Raw genomic sequence first — 14,110 nt, 5'->3', positions numbered from 1 at the left:
GGCCGGGCGCGGGGGCGCCGCGCCCCGGCAAGCGCCGCTGCCGCGCGGAGAGCGGGCGCGCTCCGGCAGCGTCTGATGCAACATCCCTAGGCGCTGCTCTGCCATTTCCCGAAAGCAGTGTCGAAGCCCACCAGTGCTATTAGCAGCCGGCATAAATTCACCTCTCCTTTGCCGTCTTTTCAGGTGGGAATTATTTCTGAGAGTTACTCGGAAAATGAACTAAATCATGCAACGTACACAGTATCCTCTCAAGGGGAAGGCATGTTTCACGACAGGCTTTGGGCAAATTACATTTTTTGGTAGAATATAAATCACATTCGTAAGGGAATGCTTAGCAAAACAGAAATGCTTCCAAAATGGTAATCAGTGGTACATTTTAATTGACCCCTGGATTATGTGCTTCCTCCAATAGAGCTAAAAATGTCTGTTTTGAAAACGGAATGAGGTTCTCAGCAGGTCTTAAATAGCAAAACCTACTATGGCTGCTCAGATGGTAGCAGGTGGAGTTGCAGAGACGCCCGCTGCTCGGTGTGTCACTTGGAGGCATTCAGCCTCCTTGGGAAGCCCAGCCGTTTACATACTTCTAGCAGATCGTGAGGTCATGAGACACAGTTCAAGCTTCAAATTCACATCACACCAGTTTCCTGTCTAATGACACAGCAGTGTGAGGTAACTACCTTTTATGGATGGGCAAAGTGTTTCAGATGACCCCACTCAGGGAAGTAACTGAGGCACTTTGAAGCACTATATAACTTATCTCAGAGACATAGTGTGAAAATATTGTGAAGAGCTTTAATGGTAAAATATGATATAAGAGTTAATTATGACTGGCAGGCTAAATAAGAATATACAATTATCTACAATATTTAAAATGTATAAAATATAAAAATATGAAAAATATGAAAATGGGGAAATTATAAGGAAAAAGTCTTATCTTTCAGGTCTGTTTGAAGCACTTTGGTGGTTCTCTGGGATGCAGAAGGGGTCATGTCAAGATGGGATTTTAGGTAACAGTGGGGTCTTTCTGTCCCCTGAGCTCTCAGTAGTTACCAGGACATGGTTAGGCACTAGCTCAAAATAAATAGTACCTAGTGGAAAGCTTTGCAGAGGTTGTTTCTATGGAGGTACCAGGCATATATCCTATCCATGTAACTAGGCCCACTTAAGAAAAGCCCTTTGATGGAAGGATCTTGCTATGCCATATAACTTACGTTAGCTTTGTACAGGAGGGAGAGATCAAGCTTGGAGAAGCCCTTAAAAAAGCTAGGGTCTCATGAGCCTTCCTCACTTTCTGGGCCATCTTTCATGCTTTCAGAATCCAAACAGGAAAGAGTTCACTGGGCCTTGCTCAGCTTGGGTGAATTTCTCACGCAGGGGGCTGCTGTAGAGATCCTGCAAGACACAAGAGAACGGGGCTGTTCCGTGGGCTGTGATTTGGCCTGCAGCAAGATGAGTGAATTACAGAGCAGCAGCACAAAATGTGTGCCTGCTCTTCAAGAGTTGTCTTATGTAATATTAATTCCATACTTATAGTTCCCCTAGAAGCTCCCTGTAGCTGTTATAAGGAATAAGACAAATGATTCTACAAGTGATGAAGAAATTAGACTGAGCTTTGTGTGCTGTTTGCACATGAAGCATGCAAGTTCTCCACTCTGATGTGGTCTCTTTGAGATCTTTGGTAAACCATTTACAGCTAGATCTAAAAAGAGGTGGAGATCAGCACTGCAGAGCCTCTTCAGCACCCAGCTGCACTGAGAGGGAGTCACAGTCCTAAGGTCTCCCAGTGAACTTTTAGGACTTCTATATTATTCATTCACATGAGCAGAGTCCAGAATCTAAGCCCTTCTCCCCCAGGAGCAAGCCCTAATTTATTGAACTGTGGAGTTATGCCCCCCTTGGGCTACTGTACATTTAGGTATTCTATACAAGTTAAAACAACATCAAGAGGAAAAACTGAGTGCAATACACCTGACACCATACATTGATGAGGAAAGTCTTTGGTGAGCTATCAGTCCTCTCCCATTAGACAGCAGCAGGATTTGAACCCATTTCCCGCATTCTAAGTGAGGATACAGGTCAATGGGGTGAAAGGGTGACAGCAATTCAGATGGTATCTGGAGAGAAACACTTACCTTGTGTTTCTTGTGTACATCCACCTTGCATACACCCACATGCGCGCTAATTCTGACTGGACTAATGAGAATGTTTTCTTAGAGCTTAGTAGCACAGGAGGATACCAGCACTTCAGCAGCATCAGAAGAAGGAAATGATGGCTTAGATTCTTCCACTGTGATTGGCTGAAGGAGAACCAGAGATTGAGTTGTACCTCATAAAGAGGTTTTTAATCAAAGTTAATTTTATTGGCATTAGAAATTCCCAAGTGTAATGGATGGAGGGGTCGCCCTGTGTGGTTGACTGGCATTACTCTGTTGTAGGGATTTCTTTTGTAAGCAAGAGGTAGGTTCCTACTAAGATCCAACAAAAGCCAATTGCTTAGAAACCAAACTTAGCCAACTTAACTAAGGCTCTCTGAATTTATATAACAGCACATTATTTTAAAGCTTTTAATTTCATGAACTTATGTGTGTGTGTTATACAAATGAAAGTTATTATACAGTTAAGGAAAGAAAAAAAGTCAGTTGCAACTGATATATTTTAGGCATACAGAATTAGTAAAGACAGATTCTCTGCTTTAGAATGACCTGATCTTTTGAATTAGCAGCACACAAATACTTATAGCCCTGACACTGAGTTTTTCCACTATTACGATCCTTACGAATACATTATAAGTGAGACTACTCTTATTAGTAAATATGTTTGGTGGCAGGAACTTCCAGGAGTGGATGAAATACAATTACGTGGACTGCATGCATGCCAACTGATGGTCAACTTTAACGGAAATACTCTGGGCCTGAATTTGATTTCAGTCTAAATTAAGAATAATTCAAACTAACAGATTTAAATAACAAAGTTACAGCATAAAACCAATATGCCCTTCTTAAGATTACTGTTTTCACTAGAGCTATTCCTCATTTACACAGGAAAAGTAAAGAGCTTTAGAAGACGTAGAAATAAAAAGGAAATTAAAAATGAAAAGAAGAAATGGAGCTTCTGAAAAATACTTATGGGTCATAAACCAAAAACAATCAGAGGCAAACAAATGAGCATTACGAAATACATCATAACACATTTCTAATAACATGTTTTCAATTTCATGATTCATAAAGTAAAACCTTGATGATTTATCTTAGGTATCAAAAGTACGTGTTAGAGGTTATTTTAAAATATTCAGAGCACACTCCTGAGAGCTGAATAGTTCTAGCTTGCCTTTTGTGTCACACTGCTCACCTGATTTGTGTAGTAATCAGCACTACCAGGCAGTCTAACCTATCTTATTTCTAATTATGCTTGTGGCTTTTAGGATCTTGCAGACTGTGTGGATAATCTGAGCTTTATTTTCATAGCTGAGAAAGACAAAACTTGCCATGGAAATTCAAACTCCCTCTGGTCTAGTGGAAATTCATTTTCATGGTAAAAAGTCTACAAGCCTCTGAGAGAGAGAAATTGGCTATTCCTGGAAGAAGTTCTGCTGTTTGTTACCTGACTGTTTCTCTTCAGCATATTCAGAGTATATCATGAATATATTCACTTACAGATGAAATTTGCATGATGTCTCACATTTTAAATATGTTCTGGAAAACTCCCAGGTTTATGTACTTTCTGTTCCTGGGAGAATAGGCACACTTGCAGAGGCAGGACAGACAGATACATTTCTTCTTGGTGAAGGAAAACAACTGTCTCATTAAAGATCCATGAGTGTTTTTCTTCTTCACCCACATGCTCCCACTTCAGAAACTCTTGGTTTAAATCCTGGTTTTACAGACATCACTATGAATCTTGCCTTTGACTTCAGCAGCACTAATGCTTCACCTTCTGCCCAGGATGTGGGAATGCAAAAGCCCAAGTGTTGTCAGAATCACTTGATACGCTTATTCTCTAAGTAGAGATCTGGCCTCTGAATGTTTTGTTCCTGTGGCACAGTTTTCATCTGTTGGTTGCTTAACTTTCAGGGACTAACATAGGATACATTTCAGAGAGAACACCCACTGCACATTTAAATTTGTTCCTCACCTTGTCCTCTAGACTCCTGTGTATGGTGCATGCATACAGATACAGGTAGCTCTCTTCCTGGGCTTTCCAAGGCACAAATGGGAATTAATCAAGCCCAGACTGTTTGGGAACATGCCTTTCAGTATTGGTTTTACCGCTTACTTTTGTTGGTCCACAGATGAGCTGAAATCCTCATGACAGTGGTCCTAGCAGAAAGCAAAGATCTGTTACTGTTGCAGGACTCTAGCAGGTCATCAGCTGCCATTGAAAGAAATGCAATGTAGAGAGTGTTCACTGTGTCTCAGCACCAGACACTCTATTTCCATTTGTTTCTAATATATTCTGACAGAGCTAGGTTTGAAATGTCAAATGTTTGTACACATCACTAGGTAGCTGAGTGCCACTTCTCAGACACATCTGGATTTTTTTTCAGCTATTCAGCCACACATGACCCACTACATTTAAATTATGCACTTAGTTACCTGCAAGTCATGTACAGGCATGAGTGCAAGACACATGACTGTCCAAGGGGAGTTCAGTGATTAGAAGAAGAGTGTGGGGAGAATAGGCTGTAGGGTTAAGTCTTCCTAAGAACAGGATGTTAGCATGCCAGTGTAAGAGCTAAACTACACCACTGTTTCCTGGAGGCACAAGGTAGTCACAGTTTTCTATATGTATTTTTTCTGTTATGCTTAAATTAGTCTTAGGAAAAAAAACTATAGAAGCTGAAATTATCCCCATACTGCAGCAGGAGACTGTGGAAGTAGTGTAATACTTTCCACATACATTGCTTTTTTGTCTCAAAAGAGTCAGCTATGTGTGAGGGAGGGGGAAGAAGAGAAATACACCTAACAGCCTGCTCATTAAGCTGACCTTGTGCCATGGCTGACTCATAGAGGACAGGTGTCAGTTTTATTCATACCAGTGCATTAGAGACCACTCCCAAAACAGTAAGGGGCAGTCTTGGGCCTGAGAAGGCTGCTACTCATTCAAAGCAGCTAACACCACTCATTGGCAAAGCCGTCAATGTTGCATCCTCCCCATCATCTCTAGGTGCACAGAAGAGCTGTGCGACCTACACACTACCAGCTTTTAGCAAAAGCTAAGCAGAAAAGGGGAATGAAAAGGGAGGAGTGAGGACCTCTCCTCGGGCTGTCATGAGAGAGAAAACTAGCAAATAGTGAGATTGCAAAAGAGCATGGGAGTAAGCCCCTGGAGAAGGGCTGGAACCCACAGGGTGGGTTGGTATGTTTGTTTTTTCATATGCATGGAAACCAGTGGATTTGGGAGAGTAGAATAAATTGAATTTTGTAGGGATTAGCAGTTTTGTCTGCTGCAGATAGGTTTTGAGTAAATTTCTAGCTGAAATTTGGTAACGCTCTGACCTGAAAACAACCACCTTTTTGAAATGTCACTTTCCTTGATTCACCCTAACCTTACAGCAGAAATCTCATAATCAACAGTCAGTGCAAACCCTAACTGCATTGTTTATAATTAGTTATCAGTTATAATTACTCATCAATTAATAGATTAATTGTAATTAATTGTAATCATAATTAATATAATCATCAATTATATTTGAAGTCAGAGCAAAAAGAAATGTGTTCATGGTATTTTTTCATGTGTTGTAAAATTTCTACATAAGGGTTTGCTTTATATTTAAGTACATGTTCTTAATTAAATTGAAATCTCTTAAAAGTATTTTTAGATTATTCCTGCCTTAAAATATTTTTGTTAAACCATTTTTATTTTCTTGATTGCTCTCTGTGTAATTACTACTTCATACACAGGTATGAAAACAAATAAGCACTTTTAGGATTATCAAGCATTCAGCATGAGTTTGAGATTTCTGGAAATAAATAGGAATTTCATCACTTACGTATCATTTACATTGTTTTGGTCTTACACATAGTAAGAGGTTTTCCATTAAGATCTGGCAAAAGATCAAGAGGTTTGAGGAGTTATACTAAGGTATCTGTTGTATTTCTAAAGCTACAGTCTAATTGGCAGTAGCAGAACAATTCAATTAAACTCTAAAATCAATGCTGGAATTAGGGATAATTTAATTCTACAAAAATGGCAATGATAGTAGATTAATATGGCACCTGGATTTAATTTGAACTCCAAATTTGGAATCCCAATAGAGTTAAATCTGGGAGAAGAAAGACCATCACATCATATCTCTGCAGTTAGTTTCCACAAAACTTAGACAATGGTGAGGTAAAAATCCTTTACAGGAAAGAGCAGTTCCTTACAGCCTCAGGCTAGATGAAACCTGCATCCAGAAAAGGTGCAAGAAGAAGCAGGAACTGGAGTTCAGAGAGAAAAGTTAAAAAACCCTTCACATGGAGCCAAATTGCAGAGTATGGCTTCTCTTTCAAGCATGAGGGGTTTAAGAATTCAGTTTAAAACAAAAAAAACATATTTACAAACCTGACTATTCTTTTAAAACAAGCAGGGGGAGATGGCAGATCCTCCACTCTACATCCATCCTGTACTGTCTCTTAAAAGTCCTCATGATAGCCCGGTTTGCAATGCAAATAAACTTGAGTCTTAATCCCAGCTCATCACAGCAGTCTCACCGAGGGCAGGGTCCAGCACTGGTATGGCTGTGAGGACTCTGCAGAAGAGCCCACAGATTGTCGAAAGCAAGAGAAAATGGCAGCATTTGGGCAAGCTTGGACAGAATCAGAACTGGATTTTTTTTTCTTTTTTTTTTTTTCTCATCATGAAGATGGCTGCAAATGGAGTTCTGAGCAATGAATTCAGAGCAGCAAGCAAACAATCCCCCTACTGCTGCAACAGGCAGATTTGATCTAATAGTGAGGAGAGCAAAACAAATACTCCTGTCCTTCCTGCTACATTCCATCTGTTTAATATAGCTGGCTCCCAAGGGTCCAATAAAAAGATGCAGGAACATTTGTTTTCATCTTTAATTAATTCTATTTAAAGGCATAATATTGCTGCCATGAAGGGAGCCCAATCTTGCACAAGCGTCCATGTGTACCCCACATGGAATAATTTGCAAAATCAGGGTCTGTCTCCAGTAAATGTATATCCATTTTGAAAAAGGGAATAGGACCAGTCTGAAATGCGTGACACCTGTAGCCTTTGCTATCCATCAGTAACCTGTATGTTAGTGCACATGACTGTTTATCAGAGAGAAACATTTCTTGCATGTAAATACTGTAATCAAATCTTTCATTTTAAAGTTACTTCAAATACGTTGCCAGGAACTGACTCTGGTCCCATTAGAGCAAGTTTGGAATCAAGTCCCATTCTTGCAAATGGCAGTGCATGAAAGAAATCTGGTATCTTGTATTAATCAGAGACTCTGAAGAGCACCCAGAACTTAGATGCTTCAACTCTCTGTCACTTGCATTAGGTTTCATAACCAGGCTGGATAATTACTTAGATATAAGAAAATAACAGCAAGACAAAATAATTGCTGGAATCCACTCCAGTTCAGTCTCTAACTTTTCTACAGACATCTTTTAGCAAAATGTCATAAACGTTTGTGATTACGTTAGGTTGTATCATTCCCATGTCTTTGTATATTTCAAAGTATTTAGCAATATTTTCCAAACCAAGAATGAACTCAAATCCCTGCTGAAGTTAACAGGAACCCTGCCAACTTTTCACCACTAATCTTCACAAGAGAAGTATGTAATACAACATTCATGTTCACATAATCACAATGCAAATATTACTTCATAGGGGCGGAATAGAAAAGAGTCGTGTATGAAAGGTACCATTTCTTCTGCTTACCGTATTCCTGAAAGGTGTTCAGACCTCATAGTAATGACCTCATTTCTGTCCGGATAAAAGACTTGTTCTCTTCCCAGTCTCTCCTCCTGTCTTTAGTAAAGCACACAGCAGAGTGTAACAGGACAACAGCTACAGCGGTTGAAAGCTGTAATTGCTGTTAGTAGTTGGCTAAGAATAGGAATACCTTGTCTCCTCCAACCCACCACAGGCCTCTTTTTTGTCTCATCCATCTGTTGTGCCTTTTCTTTTAGACCATGAATTCCTTGGCATGAGGACTGACATTTATGATACATTTTAATAGATTCTATCACAATGCTATGGCCTTGCAGTGCTAACACAACGTAATTATTAAATAGACAGTCCTCCCAAGCACTTGGCTGAAATTGTTTCCATGAGGATAAAGTGATGGCATTCATTAGCTATCTCTTTGAGGCAGTCCTGTTTATTTGCTTAATTATTTACAAAGATTCCCTGATTCCCAGAAGACAGGAGAAACACCAGGAGGCAGCTCCCATGCTCAGGAACTCCTTGCCTGCTGTGGAAGGGTTGCAGAACAGCCTAAGGATCTAACAGTTTCCTGGCCTCCAGTACTTGGCCACCCTGGTTCCCCATCGAAGTCTAAAAATAAGAAAAAAATTGTTTCCAAATATAAACAATCTGTTCTCCAAATAGCCTATCAGACTTCCATTAACCCTTCTCAACAGGCAGGCTAGTCATGCTGTCTTTATTCTGCATCTGGTAGATTGTGTCTTGGCTTTCTCTGGAAGCTACATCCACACACATATATACTGCTTCTCTCTTTCTCTGCCTACCTTATTATTTCATATACAGGCAGGTAAAACAAACGAATTCCACAGTCTTTGTATTTGCAGCCAGTCTCCAGGAAAACCACTCAAGTCATTCTGGCCTATGCACTGAGCAGTGACTTCAGTATTTAACTGTGATTGCACAAGAGGCACCTCATTTAGCCTGAGTGAAATATAGCCCAGGATAATTACTTTTGTAGCCCATATTTAAAGACCATCTGCTGGTAACCACCAACACAGTGCAATACAACAGTAGTGTTTTACAGCACAGGATCCAGATATGAGTTTACTGATAAAAGATAAAGCCTGTACTGCATTGTAGCAAAACAGAGGTCACATAACTGCATCTTGCAAAACAGAGGTTCAGATGTTTTACTTGAGTATGCGACACTCCATGGTTGCACTCTCACAGAGCCCATGGATTTTATGTTACTCACTTGAAGATAAATACGGATTCTTTGCTTAGTTAATTACTAGCAAATGTAAGTATCAGATGTGTAACTACCAGTGTACAGTTTTAGAGAAAGGGAATTTATAGAAGCTATGATTTTCATAGAGTTTTGCAATGCTTATGTGTACCAGATTGTGTATTCTTTCAAAATAATAAAGAAATTGTGGGGGCTTATTTGTTGCCTTTCTTCTGGTTTGAGCCTCACTATCTCCATGGTGTCATTTAGGAAACCATCAGTATTTGGTTGCTAATGACTTGCCTATAAATGTTGCTTGCGGGGAGAATGTAGTTTTAGGGAAGCTTTGATTATTTGGAAATTCTCCAGGAGGAGTGAGCACCTTGAATTAGAAATGTAGGGCTCTGCAGAGACGCTGTGGGATGGTAAAGTTAAAGGTCCTACATTTTAACTCCAGAGCAGGGGTTCAGTGTTTCACTCAGAACAACGGGGTGTGTGGCTGGCAGAAGGTCAGAGGCAAAAGTCAGTGACCCAGATTCTGAGCTGTCCAAAGGACAACTTTGTGCTATTTAGGTTTCCATCCACTCCAGTAACAGGATTTTTCCACTGTGGTTTGACCTCTCCCTGCCAGACCTGAGGTCATAAGAATAGTAATATCAGTATCTGAAGAAGTAGAGGACAATTAATGCTGCTCCTAATGGCACACAGTGAAGAATGATAGCTGCTTAGCTTGTTATACCCCAAATCTTGTTCTGGGCAAAAAAAGGAATATATAAAGCTAGGAATTTATTGTTAGTATAATTGAAATCTTGACAGTCTAATCAAAGAATTATTATTAGTCCAGGTCTAATTATCACAGGAAAATAAAGAAAAAATAAAGAATATTACTATACGGAAGAAGTCTCAACAATAATAATAGCTAAAATTGTTATACACGCACTTTTTAGTATCTATACCTTTTTCTAGTGTTACACTCACCTTTCCTCTGCCCCTCAAGGTCCTAACGTTGATGGCTGGTAGGGGAGTACAGCAAGAAATTAGCATCCCAGATCCTTTGTTGGGAGCAGTGTGATGGTGATGGTGATCACTTTGTCACTCTAGGGTTTACTTGGGTTCATTTTTATGTTTGCTAACATGCTTTTACGCCTTGCTCTTTCATTATTGGTCTGCCCGTTCACATTACACTCCAATTTACTATATGTGGTGTGGTTTACATATGTTGGATACTTCTTGTTTATACTCTTTGTTACTCCTAAAATCAGTTTTGTGCAGCTGCAGGTCTGAATTTCTTTAACTGACTAGTGGTGAGTTGTTTATAGTCTTAGGGCCTCCAGTGCCAGCTTATGCCCCATCCCTTATCATCTCATGCATGTACTGCTCCACACTGCATCCTTTGTCTCCATTTGCAAGGCCTCTGCTGTCATATCAGGCCTGTATTCTTGCATTACATTAGAGTCACAAATATCTCATTCCACACAGAATCAGTAGTTGTTACTACTGTCTACATAAAAATCATAGAGTTGTACCATACAAAGATATGGGAAAGTAAAACAAATTAGGCATAGCTTCCTGATCATTAGAAAAATTGCGGTTAACAGCTAAATCAAATAAAAACCATGCTCCTGGCAGATCAAGACAAGTTCAGAAAAAGCATGTTTGACAATCCTCAGTCCTGAGGCCTTGCAAACTCAGTACAAAGTCTGTGGCCTATTAACTAGATATGGCAATACTGTATTTACTGGGCTACATGTCTACAGATTCCTCTTTTCATGCATTCAAAGCCATGGAAAACTAATCATATGGAAATTTCGCAGTCCTGAGCAGGCCCAGCATGGCCCAGGTGTAGGCTATACCATATGACTGTCAATGAACTGTGCTGCCACTGTGGCTCTTGGATAATCTTAATCCTCACAAGTACATGAAGATGAACTGCCAAAGCCACTGTCCCAAAATGGCCCCAGGACTGAGTACAGCCTGTCCAGCAGTGGCATGATGATAACCTTATCTCCCACCTCTGAACTGCTCTCAGAGCTGTCTCTTCTTTCAGCCATCTGCAGTATGCGATATACATCTTGTGGCTCTTGGCCGCGAGGAAGATTTGTTACATATCCCATAGCTTCAGAGAGGTAAATCACTCCTGGGCTAATGGATGCTCTTTTGCTTTGTCCTGCAATATGTAAAAAACGGAGGCTTTTCGCCTTTTATTGTTCTCCTTACAAGATCTCTAGGTATTTCCATCCTTGTTGAGGATGATTTTCATCCTTGTTTCATCCTTGGGAATACAGATTATCTTTTCTCATGCTTGGACAATACCTAGCTCAATGCAGCAAGATCTTTGCAATGTAAATTCTATCAATAACACAGTCCTGTGGCTTAAGAAAGACTCTCAACTTACAGTTATAAAAACAGGAGGAAAAGAAAAAAAAATCCTTTTTGTACATACATAAACCCCAAATCAAAACTTTTCAGCAGCTTTGCTAATGGTCCTGATTCAAAGTCTCTGAGCCAAAGAGAGTTTGACCCAAATGGGTCAGATTCTACATTTCCAGGTCTAAGTTACAGGCTAAACAAGAATCTTTCTCCATTAGCCAACTAAGGAAGCAAGAGCATAAAAACTTATTAGTCCAGATACGTAAGCTGAGGTCAGCGGGTTTATTATTCTAATTAGGAATAGGAAAATTCCTATTCCATTTTGTAATTAAAACAATACACATATACCATCTAATTATATTTGACATTTTCAAGGTGTTGTGAGCTAAAGTCTGTAATTATAGAGCTACTGCTGCCTTAAGCAGAACACTCAATAAATATTCATATATTAAATAGCCACTTACAATCTTTAGAAGATTGTAGAAGGATTTGCTTTTCTTTAGCCTTTTGAAGATGCATTTTATATTTATATTTTTAAAAGGTATAAAGAAAAATGTACTGTGGAATCTGACATAACTGTATGTAGCAAATTGACTATAAACCTCTTCACTAGTATTGTAAGCAGTTATGTTGGGGATTCACAGTCCTTTAGAATTATTTCTTTTCTTTTAGGGGAATGGGTAATTATAGCCAGAAATAATATGGTAGTCATGTAGTGCACAGCTCAGAGGAGCCATAAGACAGTGAAATGCAATTTTTGTCATTCCTTGTTTTATAGTTAACAATAAAATTTTAGTTAACACAAACAGAAGTTTTTAAAAATCAAAGTTAACCACATCTTCTATTTTAATAACTCACAATGAAATATCACTTCAAATATGACCTATTTATGATAGTTCAGTATTGCCATTTAAAACAGTTGCTTATCTAAGAATACCATAATCAGAGTAATTACCTGTGGGTAAGGCAGGGACCTTTTTTTCCTGGAGAGGGTTTTCTTCTCTTGTCATTAAAGAAATGGAAGGATACACAATGGAGAAGAAGCTCTGAGTGCAAAGTGTCCCATGAGTCTTCCTGGTTTATGTTTCCATCCCAGGAAATGGACTTTTGGGGACATCTGGATAAAAGGACATCATTTCTGAAAAAAAGGGTAACAGACCCTTTGCTTATCTTGTCCATTTAGCTCATTGGAATAGGTTTGGGTCTTGCTGTAAGAGGCTTTGCCCCATGAGATCTGAACCCTGGCTAAATCATTTAGGTATGACTTTCAGATAATTAATGATAAAAGATGTTGCAAATGCCTCAATAGTTAAATGCTGTGCAGAAGTGAAGTTGCGATATGCACAAGTTAAAATGTTGTGCAGAATTTCAGTGCCCAGCAGGAATGGTGGAGACTCCCTCCCTCCCTCCCCAAGCTGCCCATGCACCAGGGCAGCAGTGCACCTTAGCAGCCCTTGGACAGGCCTCTCGGCCCAGACACCTCCAGGGCTTCTGTGCAGCTGTGGGGAGAAGGGCAGGCAGTGCCACAACTGAGTTCACAGTGTACCCATGGACATTAAGAAGGAACAATCTTCATTATTCCCTGAGTAGGGAAGTCCTCTTGGATCCCTGCACTTCTATATAACGACTAGAAACAGTCTACCCTCGGTGATCGATTGTGCATGGATGCATTACAGTCAATAGGGACTGCATCCAGCATGAAGTGAGAAGTAGTATTAAGTAATGCATCCAGCTAAAGAATTTGACTTCTTCCTCTGATGGGCAGGAAGCATGATTCAAATTAGTTAAGTTTTATACAATTAATCTAATATATTATAAATGTATATTATATAATATACAGTATTCATAACATATAATACATATTTTACATTATATATTGTATTACATATTGTGTATGTTTATTATAGGTTGTAATATATTATGAATAATAATACAAATGCATATATTATATAATACAATATTATCAATCTAAGCAAGTCTATTTAGTAGTTGCAAGCTTGTGCTTTTCAGCTGCAGTTAAAAGTGAGGAAAAGTTAATGTGGTAGCCATCTTAAAAAAAAGGGGGGGGAGAAGATGGACAGGTAACATCCCATTATCTATAGGTACCTTCACTGCAGCAGGGACATAGGAAGGGAGTCATTGCATCCCAGTGGAGAAGCAGGCAGTGACTGTAATGTGGCCTTCTTCAGTGAGGACTCTGGGAAATAAAAAACAAAAACTGATTTGAGAATTTACTAGACATTCGGTAAGAGGATGCAGGGAACTATCATAAGCTACTGGTTCTCCCTGAATGCCCCGCTACACACGGGGGCAGCGCTGCCTTGTCTACTCTCTTGTAAACCGGTGGCCGCCGAAGGCCTCCTTTGCTGTTGTTTCCCTTGAACGACTTCCTTCCACAGAGACCTGTTGGCACAATCTGTGCTTTCTGGAGCTGGTGACAAGCTGGGGTGAATTCATCCCCAGAGGGGCTAACTTCTCTCTTAATAAATTAATGGAAGTAATTGCAAAGGGTAAAATCACTAAATACCTAGAAGATAAAAGAATTGTGAACCATAATCATCGTGGTTCCATGCAGACTGAATCTTGCCAGAGTTTTTTGCTTTTTTGACAGAATTACAAAAATGAACAGGGGAAGGCAATACACTATAT

General features: G+C 39.6%; 1 long non-coding RNA gene across 2 annotated transcripts in view; it reads right to left on the bottom strand.

Moving 5' to 3' along the window:
- Window positions 1-243: 243 nt before the first annotated feature.
- LOC112961941 overlaps window positions 244-14,110 on the bottom strand; it is a 115,396-nt gene continuing 101,529 nt past the window's right edge. For both annotated transcript variants that reach the window (XR_003252167.1, XR_003252168.1), the window contains exons 11-17: window positions 13,568-13,658; window positions 12,417-12,599; window positions 11,104-11,258; window positions 7,879-8,496; window positions 4,132-4,316; window positions 2,133-2,297; window positions 244-1,392 (exon numbers count right to left, since the gene is read on the bottom strand). This is a non-coding gene — a long non-coding RNA (uncharacterized LOC112961941). The remainder of the gene's footprint in view (window positions 1,393-2,132; window positions 2,298-4,131; window positions 4,317-7,878; window positions 8,497-11,103; window positions 11,259-12,416; window positions 12,600-13,567; window positions 13,659-14,110) is intronic.

The sequence above is a fragment of the Apteryx rowi genome, unplaced genomic scaffold (assembly GCF_003343035.1).
Source record: "Apteryx rowi isolate R43461 unplaced genomic scaffold, aptRow1 scaffold_14, whole genome shotgun sequence".
Taxonomy (NCBI): domain Eukaryota; kingdom Metazoa; phylum Chordata; class Aves; order Apterygiformes; family Apterygidae; genus Apteryx; species Apteryx rowi.
The sequence above is the reverse complement of the archived record's forward strand: the minus strand, read 5'-3'. Positions and strand labels throughout refer to the sequence as shown.